This window comes from Lonchura striata, chromosome Z, assembly GCF_050655825.1.
Source record: "Lonchura striata isolate lonStrDom1 chromosome Z, ASM5065582v1, whole genome shotgun sequence".
NCBI lineage: Eukaryota > Metazoa > Chordata > Aves > Passeriformes > Estrildidae > Lonchura > Lonchura striata.
The window spans coordinates 20,746,666-20,768,946 of NC_140740.1; the positions used below are offsets into that span (position 1 = coordinate 20,746,666).

The 22,281-nt window shown below is 33.5% G+C and overlaps 1 protein-coding gene across 35 annotated transcripts in view; it reads left to right on the forward strand.

Annotated features, from left to right (window-relative positions):
* The window catches only part of MEF2C (myocyte enhancer factor 2C), a 130,945-nt gene that overhangs the window by 25,835 nt on the left and 82,829 nt on the right, over nucleotides 1-22,281 (forward strand). For 2 of the 35 annotated variants that reach the window (XM_085566586.1, XM_085566587.1), the window contains exon 1: nucleotides 1-22,281. This exon is cut by the window's right edge and continues 6,810 nt beyond it. The exons of the other annotated variants lie outside the window; for them this stretch is intronic. The gene's annotated coding sequence lies outside the window, so the exon portion shown is untranslated. 35 annotated transcript variants of the gene reach the window in all.

Genomic DNA, 22,281 nt, shown 5'->3' on the forward strand with positions numbered 1-22,281 from the left:
GGGAAGGGAAGGGAAGGGAAGGGAAGGGGCTTATTTGGTCTGCCTTCAAGTATTTAATTTATCTTCCATTGACCAGAAGGGAAACAATGTAAATTACTTTCCAGCTGAAAAAAGGTTTTATAGACTTATCAGAATTTCTGAATTATTTCTTGAGGATAAGCATGCAGTTCTGGTGCAATGATGAGTCAAGAGATGGCGAATGTTTTTTACTATTACTGAAGATTGGGTTCTCCTTTCATGCGAGAATGCATAGTTACCACTATTTGTGGTGGCAGTTCTGTACTGACCACTGTAACTCACTTCCTTCTTTTTAAAGCCATCTTGGGTTCTCAACCAATATATTCCGTATATTTCATATATTCAAGTGAAACTTGAGAAGATGCAAGCAGCAATAGCAAAGCTGACTCAATCACCATTTGTGCTAATTCAACTTGTAAGGTGCCCATGTCTTATAATGCTAGAGTACTAGCAGGTTATTTCTTTAGTATTGATTTTAGGTGTAATGCTACTTTTGTCTGAGAGCATAGCCAAGTAGAGGAAGGATATTCTAGCGTCTGTGATGGCAGATTGGATTTGGGCAGTATGGAACCAACTCTTCCAGAACCTCTTTTAGATGACTGTAAGGATTTCACTATGCTCATGCATCAATTCCCTGTCTGTACAATGAGATGGTATTTCCCTGAGGCGAATTCTGTGTGACCCAGGCATTGTGGTAATAGTGTCCATATGAGTACCGTGGGGAGTAAACAAGCCAATGTAGACTAAATATGTAATGGCTTTTAGAGAGTTACAGTCTAAAGCAAAAGAACAGACTCGTAGATAACTTCACTTTTGCTAGAAATCCATTTTAATTAAAGTTTAGAACTTTCTGCTTCTTTCTGTCCATTTTTCTTCTACTTCTTTAGTAGTTGTGCCAAGGTATCCATGTGTGTTTCTTCCACTGTCATCTGGCTCATTCCCAGCAGATGCACACAATCTGTTTTGCTGTCATTGACAGGGCTCAGTTTATGAAAAAAATGTGGCAGAACATGCTGCTGTAGTCACTTATACAGGATTCTCTTTTCTAAGTAACTGAGAAGAAATTAATTCTTTTTTGTTTTTTTACATGTTATTCAGTCTTAGGGTTTTATCCAGCCTACTTTGTATTGGGTTAAACAGGGTGTTTGTTTAACATCTTAGCTTTATTTCTTACTTCCTACTTTGTAAAGTTAAAATACGCCAATTATATGTATACAGAAATCACCAAAGAATGTTGACAGACCTCAGTTTCAAGTGGCGGCAGTAATTCTGGCCATTCAGGAATAAATGTAGTATTCCCAACTATTTTAGACAATATTATAATGTTTCTTTTAAATTTATAATAGAAATACAAATTTTCCATTTAATAAATAATCTTGATCATCCAAAGATGTGCACTCTTAAGTATCCTGAATATATATGAAATATACAAAAGGATTTTGTATATGGAGGTAACATGTTTATTCTCATGCAAAGTTATTGTCAGTAAGAGGCTGAGTAGAAACAAATCAAAAATTGAAATTTTTTACTTTATTGCCTACAGAATAAAAGCTCTAAGCCTTAATGTTATGACTCATTGTGGTATTGTGGTAACAGGTCCTAACATAGATTAGGGCCTGTGCATGATGCCGTGCAAACATGCATTAATGAAAGGCTCCACCTTTAGCCTTAACAGCATAAAAAACCAGGATAATAGAAAATAAGGTAGATGGAAAGAAATTAAGACTTTTTGCTATTATGAATGTCTTGCCTTTCTTCCCAGTGTTCAAGAGGAAGACTTGGCTTTTGTTAAAATTAAACTTTATGGAAGGTATCTAACCAGAAAAACACTGTTTATTAGGTAATAGGGTGTTTTCACTGTCTTTGCCAAAAAAAAAAAAAATTAATCAACAGCTCAAATTTTATGTTCCTTTTTTGCTGCCTTCTACCTCCATCCCAATGAAGGCAGGGGTGACAACAGCAATTTCCACACTGGGCTACTATGTTTACAGCATTAGCCATGAAGAATACATGTTTATTAAAAAACAGAATTTGTTTTACAAGTTGATATTGCCTAAATTTTCCCTTTGAATTGTACTTTGTTCGGATGGGTAGATAGCTCTGGCTTCTTTTTTTTTTTTTTTTTAGTCTAGAGCTAAAAGAAAAATCTGCAACAGCTAGAATCTCTGTTAATTCCCCAAACTGAAAATTAATTTACTGAGCCTAGTGTCTTGGGTGGCTTTGAAATACATTCATATATACATTAACATAAATTAAGTATATTTAAATAAATTTTATCTATATTTTTAGGATTTATTTTTAAACAATATTTAATTTGGGGAAATGCCTTTATAGACTTACAAATCTGAATTCACAGTGTTATCCCTTACCTAGTTGCAGATTTTGCATCATTGATAGATTACTATGTTTAAAAACATATCTATCTAAATATGCAACAGTGGTAGACTGACATTAACTAGGCTTGTGGTTTTTATGTAAAATTGTTTCTTATGATCATGAACATATATTTATACCTATGTTCATGTATATATATATATATGTATATATATATATATATGCGTGTGTGTGTGTGTGTGTGTGCTTTTTATACAAATATGTATGGTTTTCAAACTATTATTGCATGCTTTTTGGTATGCCCAAAATTGTAAATAAAACTGTCAAAATGTCTCTTCAATTAAACATGTTGTGCTCTTTGTCTATATATATACATTTACTATATAAAATGAAAATGTCTCTTTCATTGATCTATACTTAAAATCCTCTGTATTATGGTTTAAAAATATAGTATTTTTTAGTGGGTTCTTTATATGTGCTTTTATATATGTTGACATATTTTCGTATAAAAAAAATTTAAGAATACTAAACATAATTTCTCTTGATTTTATAGACAGGTTGAATTAAAAGATGACTGTAACCCCTCTTTTACATTATAATGTTTTTAATTTGTTTGTATGCTATTTGAGGAGAGTATTCTTGTATTTTGGAGAGGTCTATTGCAAGCTAGATCATCAAGGTTTCTGGAAATAATTTCAACTTTTTAATTAATCCTAAAATTATTTTAGGATGGGATTTGTTAATGTGGGCATTTCTAGGAGGCAAATAGCATCAGTGTATCAGTTATCACATATAATGTGTAAAGCAGGGAGAGAAAATAGGATCCTCAGATGATTTCTTTTACTACCTCTATGTCTTGATTTCTAGGCTCAGTTTAACTCAGGAAATATTGTTAAGACTTAGCTATTACCCCTTTAAGACTAAGATTGCAACACACGTATTAGATGTTTGGGCAGCGAGAAGTGAAAGGGATTATTTAATACATTTCTAAAAAAGTAAAATTTATATTCTGATATTGAGAACTGATACTTCTCCAAAGTGTCAGGAAAGATGGTAAAGACCAAAGAAAGACTTTAGTGTAACATTTTCTCATATGTCACCTGTCAACCTTGAATTTTTAAAATTTAAGCGTATTGATTATGGTTCCTTTGTTAAAAACAAACATAAAAACCTCCCCCTGTCAAAAAAATTATAATTTAAAAAAACTATAAAATTAATTGCAGCTTAGTACAACAATACATTGATTTTAGATCTAAATGCTAAATACCAGAATCTCAAAAACATTTGCCTGGTATTTTATGATCCTACATGGAATCTGATGTGATAAAAAAGATTAAATTTATACACATCCAAACTGGATAAATTAGATGATAAATTCAAAAGCTGAAGTATTCCTATATAGAACTTTATTCTGAATGTTAAGCAGTTTCAGAGTCTGTTTCAAACATCAGTGCAGATCTCAGCTGTAGATACCTATCAAGTAAGAAGGTATGAAATAAAGAAGGTGTTTCAGTTTATTTTTTTTTTTTAATTTTACATAGCTGATAACTTTCCATGAAAAAACAAAGAAATAAACAAACAAAATCGTAAGAGAATTGGTCAAATGATTAGCAGAAAAGCAATAGGCTGGAATCTGCTTTTTCACAGGTTCTGCAGCTTTTAATTTACATGAAGTTTGTATTTCATTTATTTTCCTCAATAGGGACTGGTATTTTCAGTCTCCCAGTGATGTTTCAGGAATAAACATTGATACTTAAGTGAGAGTATGCAGATATCTGTTTATCTTCAGATAAGTCAATATATAGAACAGCTTAGTAAATCCTGTATATATTTCCATCTTGCACTTCAACAATAACATAAATAATTTGAAGATATCATTAAAGGTATCAGTTGTCTGTAGGATTATACAGGGGAAAATTAAGATATAATTAATATTGTAAGACTACATTTTCTTGCTGTTAAGGAAGTAGAACAGCTGGGGCTTTTTCCCATGAAAATACTTTCCAGTGCCTTGACAGTAGCATGTTTCCAATGGGAGACTCACCTTCTCTAGCTGGCTGAAGCAGGTTTTTCCCTGTGTAAGGCTAGATGTGGACTTTTCATGAAACAACCTATTTTTGTGATGTGAGCTGGCCTCAAAAATGTATTTACATACAGCATGGTTCTTCACCAATAGTGATAGCTTGAGCTAGTACTGCCCCTGGTGAAAGCACGGTTTGTATGGGGAATTTTTTTCTTTATAAAAATACACATATCCTTTTTTTAATCTGTTTGCCTGTGGATGCAGGACAAACACATTACTCAAGGAAATATTATACTTATATACAGTTTAAGAGAGAAGGGCACTGTCTGGATGGAGACAGACTTGACCACTGACTCTTGTACAGTGCACAGAATTGCTGTGGTGTACAGTCATGCTACACCTGCCTAAATCTCAGAAGTTGCGTGCATCTTCGCAATGCAAGAGATACCTTACAAATGATTAATTTTGAATCCCATAACAATATTCAACACAAAAAAAACCGTATGTATAAAAATCAATTATTTGGACAATTATATTATGGCCTCTGTTTCTCTAACAATTCGCCATTGGCAAAAATACAGACAGTGCTTTAATGATAAATTTATTATTTTGAAGAAAAATACTGTAATTTTGAGTGTCCTTTTCTGCATTATTCAGAAAATTTAAGCATGTTAAGCAGTGTTAATACTACTGACAACAAAGCAGCTCTTTCATGGTAACACTTCTAAATGATCTTATATTGAGATTGATTGACAAAGCTATTAATACCATTTTAATTTTTTTAATTGGCAGTGTCATTAAGCTTGCAAATACACTGTCTCCATAACTGTTCCAGTTTTTTATTTCTGTTATCAAAAAAATGTAAAAATAAGAATGGACAGATAGCTTTGTTGTTTTGAACATCTTATAATTCCACTTTAGTTTGAAAACTTAAATGTGAAAATATCAAACATAAGTAGGTGAAAACATAACATATATTGTTCTGATTGTGTAGATTCTATTGTGTAGAAAATACACATTTGATGTTATAGAATGAAACATCTTTCTTCAGTATGTTAGAAAAATTCCAGGCAAGAAAGCTCTTATTCAAACACTCAGTGTGCATCCCAGTTGAAGTCAGGCCTATATCAGACCCACTGGGTAATTCAAGCAGTGAAAGATCCTGACATTTTGTTGAATGGGAAGAGCCAGGGCATTTCTGGAGCTGACAAAAGAAACAGTTCATTACAAGAAGGTAAAGCAGATGTTTAAGGAACATGTAATCTATGATCAACAGGATCACTTTCAAATCTTCAATACTTCCATAATTTTTATCATGGTTATCTATATGCATAGAAGAGTTTTTCTTCTCTTGTGTATAGCACACACTTCCTATAAGCAGAAGCTGTGTTATGGACAGAAATATTCTATATTTTAAAATCAGAAGAAAAAAAAAAAAAAGCAAAGCAACAAGTTTGTATCATCAAAAATATTTTGTCCACCACAGGTTTCAGTCAGAACTTCTGCACACAGTAGCTTCTCGGTAAACCAGGCAACTGTAGCTATTTCAGCATTATATTAAGCTAATATTTTCCTTCCCTAAATACCCACTGTTACATAATAACACTGAAAAATAGTCAACTTGTTTATACAAACTTTTCTGAGAGATCTATTCCTTTAAGCAACAAAGCCTGGTGACTGTGGAAGGTCTTTTTCTAAATGAGTAAAATTTGTCTGGTTTTGTTTTCATTGCCAAGTATATAAGAAGATTTCTATTCTGAATTGAAGCGTGAGAAGATATTCTGTGAAAGCCACTTTCTTCCTAAAACTGGACTAGTAGTACAGGCTTCATTGCATAAGGAAACTTGCATTATGATCTCCTTAAGCTTCTTCCATTTACTGAAGTTTTGCTTGCACAAGAGAACTCTTTTCCATATCAGAATATTCACCAAACATGTTCTATTTTGTGGCATCTTTAAGTGTGAAGTTTTCACACAGCCCATTACAGAAAACTTTAGATTCTAAAACCCCAGACCAGAAAGTTTCTTCCTGTCTGAATGAAGCCATAGGTGTTATGAAAGTGTAATTTCGTAGCACATGCAGAAAGCTGACCTAAATGAGGTTTCAGGGACACAGTAATATGAATATATTGTGTGGCTGTGTTAAGATAAAGGACCAAACTTTTAGTAGAAGACCTGAATTCTTTTTCCATCTGTTTTTGTAGACCTGCTGCGTAACTCCAAAAATTCCATTTGAAAATTTCTACTTTTGCTGTAAAATGTTACCAGTGTCTATAGGTCATAAGAGAAAAGGAGAGAAAGAAAATTTTATTATATACATTATTTTATAATCAGTGCATTCTTTTTAGAAGCTTCAAAAAAATAACACTTGTCATTTGAGAGCTGCAGCTGTTAGTCTGTTGAGACATAAGAGGGGATGGGGCAGATATTGAATTATTCATGAAGGCTATTGCTATAGTTGACAGAAGTTCATCAGCTAATTCCCCCACTCCATTATGAACTTTCTTTCAAATTCAGTCAGGCTACAGGAGTACAAGCTGTTAGTTTTAATAATCATGCTACCAGAAGTTTCATAAACTATATCACACAAGCTTTCTCTTTTAAGAAAGCTACTTACTGTTCACTGGGGGCTTCTAGGTACTTAATTTTTAATACTTTTAATACTAATAATTCATGGATAATGTGAGCAATCCGATATTCTTACAAAATGTAACTTTTACAAAAAATGTTTTAAAAATGCATATAATAATTTTTTAACGTTAATTCAGTTTGATGAACCAAACTCCCTGACATTTTAATTTGTATGCCTATTTAAGTTTTTTGTTATTTATGAATACAAAGAAGTTTTGTGTGCAGTAACTTACAACATAGTTTTCAGTTTATAGGCCAATTCAACATGTGTAAATCCAAGAAAATCTTAGTTTGCCCAAGCATGAGGAAATCAAATGCTAATTTTGCTTGCATGATGGAGTTGAAGTAGATGATTTCCAGAGCCCTTTCCAATCTTAAGTATTCTGGGATTCTGGAAGAAGCCAACAATTTTGTGGTGCAGGCTGTCAGAGTAATGAAAAAATGCTGATATTCAAGGTTAGTTTGGCAGACACCAAAATCATGTCATAAAGTGAGTGCTCATGGATATTGCAGGAATGTTAAATATCAAAGGTTTTGTCCCAGTTTGAGTGATAAGGAGCTGGGTGACTCTCGCACAAAAGATTCCACAAATGTAGCTCTTCTTTTCACATAGGCCAGGAGAAAGGGGGCATATTGTCAGCTATCTCTGCTTTGGCCACAGCAAAAGCACAAATCTTACCAGCATGTATTTGTTTTCTTTAGGACATTTCTCTCTCTTTTTACACATCACAACATTGTGATTTGGGGATTTGAGAGCTGTAAGAAATTGTAGTAAAAATTCCTTACACAGTTCATCGCCCTTTCCTTTGTGGAGATTTCTGCAGTGAATGGGATTGAAAAATGTCTGTTCAGTGGTGTGCTTGATGCAGACAGTGCCCTTATTTATCCTGTGATGACCTAATAGCAGCAGTAGCACATGCCCTTTTGATGGAGAGGATTATTGTAATTCCCTCCTAGAAAGGCTTCCATCAGCTCAGCTCTGTCACTTGCAGCCAGTTTAGAATGCAGTGACACACTCCCATCCTGTCTTGAGCAAGTACAATCCTCTGCCTTGTACCTTCAGTCATTTACTTTATTTGCTATGAAGTAGCTGTTTGATTTTAAAGTTTGCTGCCTTAGTTTTGAAATCCTTAATGGTTCAGATAATGGCTATTTTCAAAAAGTGCTACACAAATATCATATTGATAGATATAACCACTTCTACAGCACAGGAATCTCAGCATCACATCTTGGGTTGGCAAATTATGTCGTTTGCCAAGATAGGCCTTCAGGTAAGAAACTTCCCCAGGAAATCTGTCTTGAACCATATATATTTATCAGAAAACATTAAAATTAAATATACATTCTTGGCTACTTTTTAAAATCTCTTTCTTATTGTTCAGTGTAATTTCTATTAGGACTGTATTTATTCCAGTTCCTCTCAGTAGTACTCAGAGTTTTTAGGTCAAATTTTCTTTTTCCCTTCAAATTTTATTTTTCCCTAAGCATACTGCTGATGTAGTTATGGATAGTGACTTCTTAAGGGCGTTTCATGTTTCATGTCAAGAGCATGGACTCTTTTGTGTTAACATAAACAGCATGTCAACATGATGGCTTAATAATTAATACATGGGCTGTTTTTACACTTAATGTAATTCTAGAACATTTATTTGATCTTTATTCCTCTTCTTTACAAGGAATTATCCCTTTCGTCTTCCTGTTATGCACTGTAAGTCACTAGGCTTCAGCTGTACAATACTGTACAATAGAATACCTCTTGTCTGCTTGTCTTGCTGTGCATTTTGTTATTTCTATTATTGTTCTTGTAATTATGGTGAGATGCTAACAGCTAAGTTAGTATGGTGCTTAATTTTCCACATTGATGTTAAAGTAATAAGGCTATGTTTAAAGAAGCTTAGACTAGATGCCAAATGTTAATGGCTTCAGTGAGGTCAAATGGATTTTGCACTTGTGGGCGTCATGAAGTACTTTGTACAAAACATAATCTATTTTCTTCTGTTCCATGTCTGAAATTTCAGTCTAATAATTTTTAACCTGAATTGAGGTATGGGAGATCTTGGGACACTTTTTATCAAGTTGCTCTAAATATGGTTTCATGCACTGATAATACCACCTTCACCTAAATGTAGAACTGTATTTAAATACAAAAAACTTGAATCCATGTTAACTGCATGAAGGATTTATTTTTTCATTCTCACATACTCATTGATTTCAGATTCTCATTGGCTTGCTTGACTTATTGGGGTACAGTAACAGCATCTGTGATTTGATTCATGTTAATCATTACATATATAATTAATCTTGGGTACAAGAAGAGTTCTGCAGCCCTCAGCAAACTATTCAATTGCTTCAAATTAGGCATACACATTCATGCTTGTAGGTTTGGGGCTACAAATCATAGTACTACAAAGACAAGCATTTTTTCAAGTTTACTATTTTTGGATGTTGTACCAAGGTCACAATTAATTTCATCAAGTAAAATGCTGCCCCATTAAGACTTTGCTTAATGGTTTGGTGTGATGGTGTCTTCTTAAATTATTTTAAATCCTTTGAATTTTGCACTATCTCCTGGGTGCAAGTTACTTAAATAATCTGATTTAAATGTACACAATTCAGAATATTTTCTAGACTGTATTATTACAAAATGAAAGCTAGTCTGAAGTAAAAAATATCAGTTGTTGGTGGATGGTTTCTTCTTTTTACATAAAATTTTACAAATTAGTTAATTTCAGAAAAAAACCCTGAAGTGGAGGAAGTTGACATTCTTACCTGAAGTCAGTTTCATTACTTTTAGATCTTCCTAAATTTTACTTCTGTGCAAGCTCCTTACTCTGTAATATTAGCAAATTGATGACTTTTTCAACTGGTTTTTTTTGTCTTCTTATTTTTTATATATGTAGTCTTCCAATGGATTACGGTCAATGTCAATGCCAAGGAACTTTTTAGCCCAAATAATTCTTGAATGAATCTAAAAGTATTACATATTATTAAGCTGGGAATTTACAAATCCTCATTACTGGATTTTCTTCAGGGTAACTTACTCTTAATCATTAAGCCTTGAACAACAATCTCAGTAGAATGTGGTGTTTTTAATAGCACTGGTTCCTATGAGCAAATTGTATTGCGTCATCATGGAATACTATGCTTTCTTTTCTTTACTATTTGTTCTCCCTAGATACAAAATGGTAAAAGAGGTGTGTTAATGTATTTTTATTCAAAGTACTCTTAGTACTTAGCATTTAGCTCTGTTACAGTTCAGAGATTGAATAACCAGTATTAACATACTATTTGTTCTTGGTCATGCTATACCTGATGCTCACAGTGAGAATATTGATTAGTTATGGGAAAGATATACAGCACATTTTACAGATCATTGCTAAATATTACATTCCTCTGTTTCAGTGCTCTCCAAAACACTGCTGAAAATCAAAAGTGTAAAACTACTACATTCAATAATAGATAATGTGTTTCAATGCTGGTTGCAACTTTGTCACTGAGGTCACTAAATAGTATCTTTAAAGGATGACAATATTTTATATTATTTTCCCCTCTTGTTTGGATACTTAGATAACTTTTCTGGGATTTATGACCTACATTTGTATGAATTTATACAACTAAGAAAGAAGTGTGTCAGAATGCAAAATTTATTTCAGACTTGAGGGAAACTGTTGCTTGATTACCTGTTTTTCAGCATGCAGTTAGAAACTGGCCATTAGGCAGTACATAAAGGAGAAAAAGACAGCTTATCTTGCTTGTCTGGTACTTACCAGTCTGTGGCTGATAACCCAGGCAGCATTGCACAAATAATCTTTATGAGAGGACGAATTTTAAGAATTTCTCTAATGTATTAGACACAAAAAAGCCATCCCTTTAATAAACAAATACATACTTTCTTTTTTCTTCATATTTTGAACAAGTGTATTTGGATTAGCGTTTGACCAGGACTTTAAATTCTCAATTTCTCATTAGATCTCTGTCCTCATTGTAATACACTTGGACTTGACGAAGTGCATAAGTGAAGGTTACTGAAGTCTTTTTCTGTCATTAATTTTGACATGTTCAGATTGTGTTGCTTAGTGATCTAAAGATGGAATATTGCATTAGAATTAACAACATGGCATCAAGGACATTTTTTATCTATTTAAGATGAACTAAAATTATGAACTGTTTCCCTTTAACAAAGGAAATGCACCACTACCGCCAGAGAAGATAGGATAAAAGAAGGAGTGCCATGAGCATTGACATGATTTCAGATACTAAGATGTAGTCAGATACACCAGAAAAGTCAGATGACTGAATAGGTTAGAGCTGTTTGATTTCTTAAAATTCTATGGTTTTTATTCTAATGGAATCTTCATCTCTTTAGGAAATCTCTTCAACATGTAATGTTCATTTAAACTCCAGTTTTACTTAAAATATGTGCAAAATTGGAACATTATTACACATTTTCGAAGTGTTTTCCCTTTCATTATATGTAGCTAATGTATTTATCTTTTAAGAACCTCAAAAGGGAAATATTTATCTTTTAAGAACCTCAAAAGGGAAGAAAAAGTCAGAACAGAGTCTTCAAGCTGTAATATGATCAAGGTATCAACCTGTTTCATAATCTCAGATCAAATCACGGATGAGATGCAAAAGATTAAAAATTAACTTCAGTATTTTCTGAAGGGCTGTGCTAAACTTTAAAAATCTTAGACTTACTGAAGACAGCAAGAGCAAAATGTTATACTACAGTATTTTCAGATTTTCAGTTAGGGAGACTACACATGCCCTCCTAAAATGCAAACTAAGATTTTTTTCATTTTTTCTTAGCTGCCAGAAGAGAAAAAGGATGTAGAACTAAATCTTTTATTACCAATCATTATTCTATGAACAGGGAAGAATAAAAAGTCACTGCACACTTCAACAGGTGCACAGCACTGTTGAGATGAGCCATTATTTCTATGCAATGGACATATTTACACTTCACACATCTTGCTTTTATAATATGCATGACACGTAAACTTCCTATACATCTACAAAGCCCACAACTTTGTAGCTGCATAGCACACTGAGTGTACTTTTTGGAGTAAAATGTAAAAAGTCTAGCAGTAATCAAAACCAATGTGACATTTTACGTGAATATTCATTTTGAACTTAACAAAGGATTCAAGTTTATAATACTTATAAAAAATCAATCTCACAATAGAAATTGACTAAAATACATGTAATTTCTTACTAACAATCTTAATGTTCTGAGTATATTGTGCCATATTTTTCACAACTTACTTTTCTTTCAGTGAGACTAGGCTCAAAATATACCCCGTTTCCATGTAATTTTAGGTCTTACTGTAATCCAAAATGGTTTTGACCCTGTCAAGTAGAAAGTTTCACACATTTTATTTGAAAGGTGGCCAAAATCTAGGGAAAAAAATGCATAAAAATATAAGAAAATATATTATTACATTCTCATACAGATTTGACAGCAAACCAGAACCCAAAATGTAATGATGAATTATTTTACATGAGCAAATTCTGTCACCTGTGCCTTAGAAAATGGAAGACTAATTTGATTAATTACAGGCTGTATATTTCAGGCATAAGAGGCATCAAACATTAACAATCTACTAAAAATCAATGTTGGTATTTGACAAAACTGTTCAGAGACTCAGCCTTGGAAAGACAATTTAGGTTCATTCAGATAATGCTCAAGAATGAAGTATTGTCATTCCTCCGGGTTTAATCCATTGTTTTCTTTTGTTATAGTCATCCATAAGTTGGTATTTCCAAAAACTCTATACTGTAATCAGTTTTATCAGAATGTATATATTAATTTAATTGTCAGGGAGAGGTAGATGCAAAAAGTTCATGTCTTCATTAATCTTCATTAATTTTAAGGTAAGCTCTTATAAGCATATTTTTTTCTGTGTTACTTTACTAGAAAAATAAAAGAGAAAGGATCTGCTCACTTCAGATAAGTTGAAATTCCTATTAATATAAAAGCTCTGTAATTGCATATAAAATAGGCCTCTACACAACTGATTCTGAAAGCAGAGCCATGGAGAAGTGTTAACACCAAACAGGACAAAATATTATGAAATCTATATAAACCAAAAGTCAAAGAGTTTCTTCTTCAGCTGCATTACAACTTGTATGGCAGAACAATGATTCAGGATGGAATTTGGACAGGATGTTAGGCATATGAAAAAACATTATAGAATTAATTTGGTATCTTTAACATTCCCAGTGATCAGGTTCTTTGTTGTAATTCATTAGTAACACATTTTTTTCTGGTAGCATAGTGCCTTCAAAACATCATTGCTTGAAATTCTTTATTACCTGTACAAGTGTGGAGTCTTATGAGTGGAGGTCCATTATTTAACCTGTTATTCATTGTACTGTTGGAGTTTATAGGAAGATACTGTCCCTGTCCTAAAGAATTTGCAATACAAAAATCTCACCCTGATTGACCCTGATTAGTTTGTGAGAATCAACAAGGATCACAGCACATGCTGGTTTGACTGTAGCAACTTGGGGAAGTGTCTTTTCCATTAATCAGGGTGACCATACACCAACATTTTAAGAGCATTTGACACCTCTTTGTTTGAGGTTGACAAGTCTTACAGAGATGAACATCTAATCTCTCTATTTTACATGGCAGCTCTGGCCTATGGCTCTGACTTAGGGTTTAGGAAACCAGCAATTACTACTCTCCTGTATGCATATCTGTCTTGATGCAGAATATGCTTTGTCGGTGGCAGGTGCAAAGCCTGCTCAATTTTGAAAGTATCCTTACAGTCTGTTCCAGGTAGAATCAGACTCTCTGTTCTTGCTGCTCTTCTGCTTTTTTATCAGATGAGCCAGGCTGAGCACAGTGAGCTGTGGTTTTAAAACTTTGTACTTTATATCTGTCTAAAACCAGCCTACCATGGACATGACACTCTGCATCATGATCAGTGCATTTTTGACTGATGAAGGGAAATGGGTGATGCAGTGGTTTAACCAAATTTGAAAAAGAATGAATATTGTTTTTATGCTTTTTTTAGTGAACAAGGTATTGAACAGTAAGAAAGACCAGTCTGTACACACCTGAATTCATACCATAAATTCTTGCATGTATCCTGTCAGTGGTTATTTCTACAGAATCATGCAGCAGTAGGATTTCCATCAACAACCTTATGTAGATTTGCTGCACTCTCCATTTATCCCTGCAAGAGGTTATAGAAGGAGCTACAGATTTACTAACACATGGTTCTCATCTGAGGAAACTGCTCTGTGAACTGGAACAAATTATGTGGGAATCTAACATCAAAGGATAACAGATAACAAACAAAAAAAAAAATGAAAGTAAAGACTTCAACCTGAAAAAACAGCCCCAAAACCACACTAAACTTTACAAGCCAGAAAGAGATTTGCTTCCATCTATTGGAGTCAAGGCAAAAATGACAACTGAGCAACAAGATCCAGTAACATGGGAAATAAATCAGCTAGTACTTGTCTCAGGGTGCTAGTGTTGAAAAGTAAATCCATGAGCTATGGGAAAATGTTGGATGATTAAAATTACATGACAGTATCCAAAGTATCCCAGTAACTTCATCCCAAAATTCTCAGTAATTTTAGGAATTTTAACAGCAAAAGCTGTAATTGTTAAAGCTCCTAATTTATTCCTGAATACATTCAAAGTATTTTATAGTTGTTTCATGCAAAACTGCAGAATGGAGCCTTTTAATTCTTCAGTGTTCATCTCGAAGTAATAGGAGTAGAACTTTTGTATTAACGTGGTACATGGAGAGTAAGAGGAGGATGATGATGGTGATGAAGATGAATATTTCTATTTGAATGTTATGTGCTTAATTTTTGTGATGCTTCGTTATTGTACAACACCGGTGTAATCTGTAAGGATTTAGAGCCTTTCACACTGTGGCAACTCATGTCTCCTCTCCAGAGCCAACCAATGGACTTACTGGGGAGACTGAGAAGCATCAGCATATTTTTCTTTCATTTAAATGGGATAATACCATAGACATGTGTGGATTAAGGCCATTTAGAGTCTGCAGCTTTGATATTAAGGTGATCTTGGGCATTTAATACAGTATTTCTCAAATGTTTTTCCAAAGTCTCAGCTTGTAAAAGTCAATAGAAAATTCCAACAGATTTCTATACACACAGAAGCAATCAGTAAGTAGGATATTATTTTCATGAATTGTTTGCAAACGTTCTGATTTTGAAATAATTTAAAAAACATCTTGAATTAGGTTATGGCATGCTGTTGACATTTCCATTTAGTATAAGCTGTTACTGACTCAGATAGTTTTCACTTTTACAGCACAACATGGGTAGATAGCAGGAAGAATGTACTTACAGTATTTCATCATGCATAAATTATTATATCTGTTGTATGAAAGAGAATGCTGGAGGTTTCTTGCCTGGAGATATTGTGATAAGTAAAACAAAATTTGATACATTTTCTTGGAAAATGTGCTGATAATAGCAGTGCACTGATATTTACCGGTCATTTATGCATGACCTAGTTGTAAAATTATATTTGTATTACCTACAAAGAGAAGAAATTTAAATTTACAACCTAGGAAATCCCTCTGACACAATATTTCCATACAATTAAGAACATATTTCAATTATTCTGCTCTTACCATTAGCAGAATATTTTAAAGCAGATTTATAATCAGGAGGACATACTAACCTTGGGTCTTATCCAGAATGTGGTTTTATTCTAAAAAAGCATAAGGAAAAATATACAGTTCTCATTTGACTCTTGTTTATTGCATCATTTGTAAAGTACTGCTTGTTTTGCACTTTGAATACTATCACTCACTTCAAATTTTCTCTAGAGCCAAAAGTGAATTTTCTGTTACAAACAACAATTTAGTAGATATGGAATGCATTTTGTCCAGTCTTTTTTCCTATTAATTGCAAAATTGAAATTAATCTCTTTTGCTTGAGGCTGCATAGTTCACTGTCATTAATTGGGGACAGTAAAAGTCATGAATTTTCAGTAGTAGAAAAGCCTTGGGATATTCAGCTGTTTCTGAGATCTTAATCAAAAATGTTACTGATTGCTCGGGAATGAATGAACACACCCCTGAGGGGGAGGGAAAAAAAGCAGTATAACCCTCTTATTACTCACAGTGTTTTGTCAAAAGGAGCAGTGATTCATAATTTATATTTTTTTATCATGTACCATAGTGAGGAATGACAATATTATCCATTTGTGGTCTATGTAAATGGCTCAGAAATATCAATGCTTTTGATCTTTTTGAAACATGAGTAGCTTTTAACACTTAAGTTTTCTTTTTGACCTCTCAGCATATTAATTTCTAGCATATTCAAAAGTCTTAGCCAATTCAGCACTTGTGAATTCATGCTTTGTAGTCACCAGACACTTCAGTAACAATATAACAAATTCTGGTTTAACAGAATTAACTTTGTGCTGATGACAGAAACTCCATCTGTAAGATTAATAGAATCAGCATTTCTGAATCCTTGAAGGACTTTAAAGGTGAGAAAAGGATCTTAAAAATAATTTCATTTCACTTCACTTCTACTATTGCCATTATATTGTTCTTTGCTAGCACCAACTAAAATTTGTCAATTTTTGACCATGTATAACTGAATAGGAGTTAAGTACTTTTAAAAATACATTGACTAATGTCCAGTCAGACTACTGAGTTTCAAAACCTTGGGTTTTTAGGATCTCTTTTAAACAGAAAAGAGGAAATACTTCCTTTTACAACACCATGTCAAGACAAACACACTCTTATATATGCACACACATATAAAAAAGGTACTATTCAAGTCACTTCAGAGTTTACTGGTTGCCACATGGGATCCTAAATAATAACAGGAAAAAAATGAATAATGCTGTGTGAAAAACGAGCAGCCTATTTATGCAGTGTTTCAAGAATTAAAATAGTGCTGTGCAAAATATGAGGAGTAAAGATAGTTGTTCAAATTAGGCATCGCAGTCAGTATTCTGACTTAATAAAGCAACAGGTTAGCATATATGCTAACATATATGCTTTCCACACATATAAGTGTAAACTACTTTAAATCCTTTTCTTTAGAAAAATTATGGTTGCACTCAGCATTTAGATTTCATTTTCAACAGTGTAAATATGAAGTAACAGGACTGGATGGGGTGCTGTTTCACTCAGGGCTATGCATTTGAATAGCCAAGATCACAGCATATCTTTACAATGTATTTTTGAAAGCAATAAAGAGATGCTGTGTTTTCAGATGATTGTGTTGACAGCAAAGTATATCAATGAAGGCCACCTCACTCACAGTGAAGGTCTGCATTGTAAAAGAGCACTAAAACAAAATAGTCATTGTATTTTGACAAGGGTCTTAACTACGTATAGCAGAACAGCCAGAACTGCAAAAATGCTGGGTCTCTCAAAATTCTAGCTCCAAACCAGAGGACACAGTATTACTAGGGGCTTCTTCTCTGCAGCTTTTTTAAAATACAGTCTCCATTGTCTGTGTGAAAATTCAGAAAGCCAGGCTAATACTTCTTTTTAAAATGCAGAGTTGATTTATGACAGCTGCATTGGATCATTAATCATATATTATCTTTATGGGAGCTTTTTTCTAACATATGTTAATTGGCTGTTTTCTGTGACAAATTATGAGCTCTTACTTTGATGAGGTTCAATTGCAATCATGTTGGAGTTGAGTATGTAGAGTTTCCAGCCCCCATGGCTCCTTAAACCACTACAAACATCTGCACATCACTGCGGTGCTGAGTAATGGCAGGATTTGGGTTGATCTGATCTCTGTACTGAGTTTTTTCCACAGGATTATTTCAGCTCTTGGCACTAAAACTGTTAAAGGGTTTGCTGGTTTTAGCAAAAAAGCTAAAATTAATTTCTTCTATGGGATGTTTAGATTACAATGAGAAATAATTAACAATATACTGAAATATTCTTTTAATATTTAGAAATTTCAATGCCTTATTAGAAATTCTCAGCTTTATTGCATTCAAATTTACTGGTTCATATAGCGTTTCCAGAATCAAAAATGCTGCCTCCTTTTTGGAGCCAATATTTTTAAATTCTTAAATGTAATATTTGCAAGTTAAAAAAAATAAAGCAACATATTTTACTTGAGAAGTGGTTGGCCTCACTTTAAGTTTTTTAATTTTTACCAAAACAGTGTATTTCCCAGCTCAAAAGGAGATGTCTAATGGTGTTTTATATAAACTTGCACGTTTTCCTGTTAGTAAATAAAATTTTGCATTAAAGTTAGTGTCTTTCTATCTTTTTTATATTAAAGAAAATCGTACTTATATATGCTCAGTATGTAAATTAAGGAAATTCAGAAAAAAAAACACTATGGAAGTTGGTGCATTTTTTATTTGGTGCTTAATATTTTAGGGTCACTTGGACAACTTACTGTATTTTATATAGTAATTGATTGGAAATACTGAGACAAAAAATGTGTGCTGTATTTCCTCAAAGCCGTAGGTGAATGTGCAGAAATATGCAATCTTATATATTTTAATAGTGAGAGAACAGCCTGGTCATAAAACTGTGTCAAACAGTATCAATTATATTGCAATTAATTTTGCAGAACACTACACAGCTCAGCTTTGACCTAAACCAAATGGCATTAGACAAATCTGTTCCATTTGTTCTTCAGAGAAAAGACAGAGGTTCAATTTCCAAGAAGGTGTTAGACTATAGAACAAGAACCAGATGTGTATGGAAGCTACTTTGGTCTCATGAGGGTGGTTTTAATTCAGCTATTTCCCTGGAGTACCACATAATCAATGAGTTCCAAATCCTGGGGCTACCTGCCTTTATGTAAAATCATGGGAATATTTCTTCACAGATTATCACCACACATGTGTGGAAAAATTAGATCAGAAATTAGAGGTAGAAAAAGGTTAACCTCAGAATTTACATGAATATCATATTTCCTTGGATTTCTGCGGTGGAGAGGTGACAACCAAGTGGAAATGCCTACAGAAGAGATGTATTACTATGAGAATTGTAAGCAGTTTAGAACTTGGACCAAGGATATGTTTCTCTAGTCACTGCTTGTTGTCAGCAGTATTTTACAAATGAGCATATGTAGGTCATTTGCAGCACAGTGAAGATCATTAAAGATAGGTGAACTGAATTAGAGAGGTGTCAAAATTATGATTTTGAATCTGTTGTCCCTACTTCAGAATGTGGGTGAAAGTAAAGTGATGTGTTTTATCTTGAAATATTCTACAAACGACATTCAGTTGTACTTGCTAACATGAGCTTATTTGGCTTTAAGAAAATAAAGCAAGGTAAAGAACATGTGAAAGACAGGGATTGGCACTTTATTGGATTTTGAGGCCTGTGAGCCATGTGTCTTAATTGGGGCCAGTTGGGATCATTTAATAATTGCTGTCAGAAGATCAAATTTAATTCTCTTTATAAAAAGACCACAATGGGATAGAGTTAAACAAATTGCCATCTGAGATTTAAAATGAACTAAGCTTTAATTAGGCTGATTAGGATGCTGTAAGAGAGAGAAAGAAGCAGGAAACTGATGTATCTTCTGTGTACCGTGATGGACCTTATATGACAGTACTGCCAAATATCTTTATTTCAAGAAGGTATAGATTAGCATAAAGGATGATAGAGCTACAACAACATATATATGCACATATAATGTCTTAGGTATGCAAGGTAACTATAACTTTCTGACATAAGTGGTTTTAAATATAGGTATCAATATATTTATGATTGTAATTTTGGCCTTTAGCATTGTTTTTATATATTTTTTAATATTCTAAATTCTTTATTTGTTTACATACTCATTGATTATGCCATATGAGAAGTATAGCCCTTAGAATTTCTCTTTTGCATAATAAATATTCACTGTCCTTTGTTCTTAGAACATTTGTATGAGCAAATCCACACATTCCTTATCCCCAGATTTCCAACAGAGAAACTGACTAAAAATGAAAGTGACATGAAATATTTTTGACAGAAAAGGGAGCAGATCTCACACATGTTTACATCCCAACACTGAATCCAATTCTTTGAATTATGCTGCCTGCTACTTTTTCCTCAGCTGCCTGTTTCTAAAGATATATTTTATCAGAAACCATCTTATGTATCTATAGAGTTCAAAAAGTGCCATTTCCAAGAAAACATAATGACATTCATAGGCACAATAAGATTTAGCTAATGTATCTTTGTATTATGGTTTTGTTTTTTTAACATGCTTTTAGGATGATTGTAAGATGAACAATGCTGCCAGTGATCCTATTAGACAAACAAAATGCTCACTGAAGGTAGAATGAAGACTATCAAGCAAATTCCATTGTGTTTTCTGTCTGCAAATTAAGAATATTTTATGTCTGTTTTCTGATATTTGTCAAGGATCTTGACTTTTTCATTGGCTATTGCCAAATGCAGTGCATTGTATAAAAGTAAGAAATGAATAAATCCAGATGCATATGCTAGTGGAGTGGTTATAGCTGAGGTTCTGTAAGCAGGGTGTGATGCTCACTTGTGGCTTTTGTAGTTACAGAGGGTAGCAGGTGTACTCTGTGATAAACACCATCCCTTTTGGTAGAATTTTTTTCTTTTACAAGCCCTGACTCCAATTCTGTGAAAAATCAGAAGATCAAATCCTTATGTGGAAAGTATGAATTAGCTACCTAGCACAGTTTTCAAAGTCTAAATATAAACTATGATGTGGTTGAGCAGCACACTTTATTAGATGAGGCTATTTATGTCTTTGCAACTAATGAAGATACAAAGTTGCAACTCTATCATATCAAGCTCTTTATCATATCACAGCATAACTCCTCAGTGTGTTGTATATCTTAGGTTTCTCTCTTTCTCTATTTTCATGTGAATATTGTTAACAGAAATATATCTAATGATTGTCTGGTTTTAACCACTAAGGACAAAATAAAACTTGTAGACTATCTCACTAAGCTAGAACAACAGAAAATTTCTCCCTCAATAGACTTTTTAAGCCAGTAATTTCAGACAAATTTTTTCTCCCATGAGGCATTTTTTTACCCTCTTTACATAGCGAATTCCATGCTATCTTTCCTTTCTTATGAGCAGCTTCATCTGTTCATGCATTTGCCTAGCTCCAAACCAGTGGGAATACAGTTTGTATCTTCCAGCATGGAGAAATGTTTCTTGTCAAGATGCAGCCAGGAGGTAGATAGCAAATAGCTTCAGCCAATGATGTGTGGTGGGCTACTGCTGACAGATATGGCCTCATACTGGCCACACGTTATTTCTCTGTAGTCAGAACCTTCCATTTCTCCAATGAATGCTTCATCCTGGACATGAAGAATTGCAGGCATGAGGCAAAAGGCAATATATGTGCAAGGTTAATTTCCTCTAAAGTGGCTTGTAAATTCTTTGTAATTGTAAGTGCTTGGTTGCTCTACTGCCACTGTACTTTTCTTCGCTTCTTTCAGAGCAAATCCATTCTGAATTCACGTGTTTCTATGTAAATTGTCTGTATTTTGTATGTTTAACTGCAGCAACCTGTCCTAACTTATGAGCTTTGCCATTAGAAAGGACACATATTTCACATATTCATATTTCAGAGGTAGGTCCTCACTTCTCTGCAGTGAAATGTAGGTGTGAGGCTTCTTTTTTTATTATTAACCTTATTATGTACCTGACATACATTTCATCTCCTTTTGTCCTTGGGAAAAAAAATTATCTGAGTGGGATTGGAAGACTTTTGAATTGTCATGGTCATTGGGAAGATTGATATATTTTCCTTGCTTTTTTTCCCTACTTCTTTCTTCTCCTCATTTTAAGCCTGCAGCTGTCTCTGGGCAAGCAGTAGCGTTCAGGGAGTGTCATAGTTTTTGCACTCATATTACCGTTCATACAAAAAGAAGGAACTGTTATCAGCTTAGCAGCTCTCCACAAGGTTGTGCAGTCTACATCTTCAGAAAAACTATATTTAATTCTTGGCATTTCTAGAAAGGTCAGGAATTAAAGCAAAATAAAGTGTTTCTAGAACTGAGTATGCAAAAAAGAAAAGCAGAATATCTATGTGTCCAATCATTCCTCTTTAAGAAAGAAGTTATCAAATGAAGGGTATACTGATCTTGAGTTGCATTAAAAAGCTAATAAAGATAATTAAACATGTGTTATGCATTTAGATTTATGCTATAAGACATATAGTATATGTCTTATATGTTTCTGTTGCAATATAGTTTTTTTTTTTTTGTTGTAGTATAGTTTTACTTGAAATGGTCTAACACCACAGACAAATTATTTCTAGACAGAAATAATATATCTTATTTTCCAG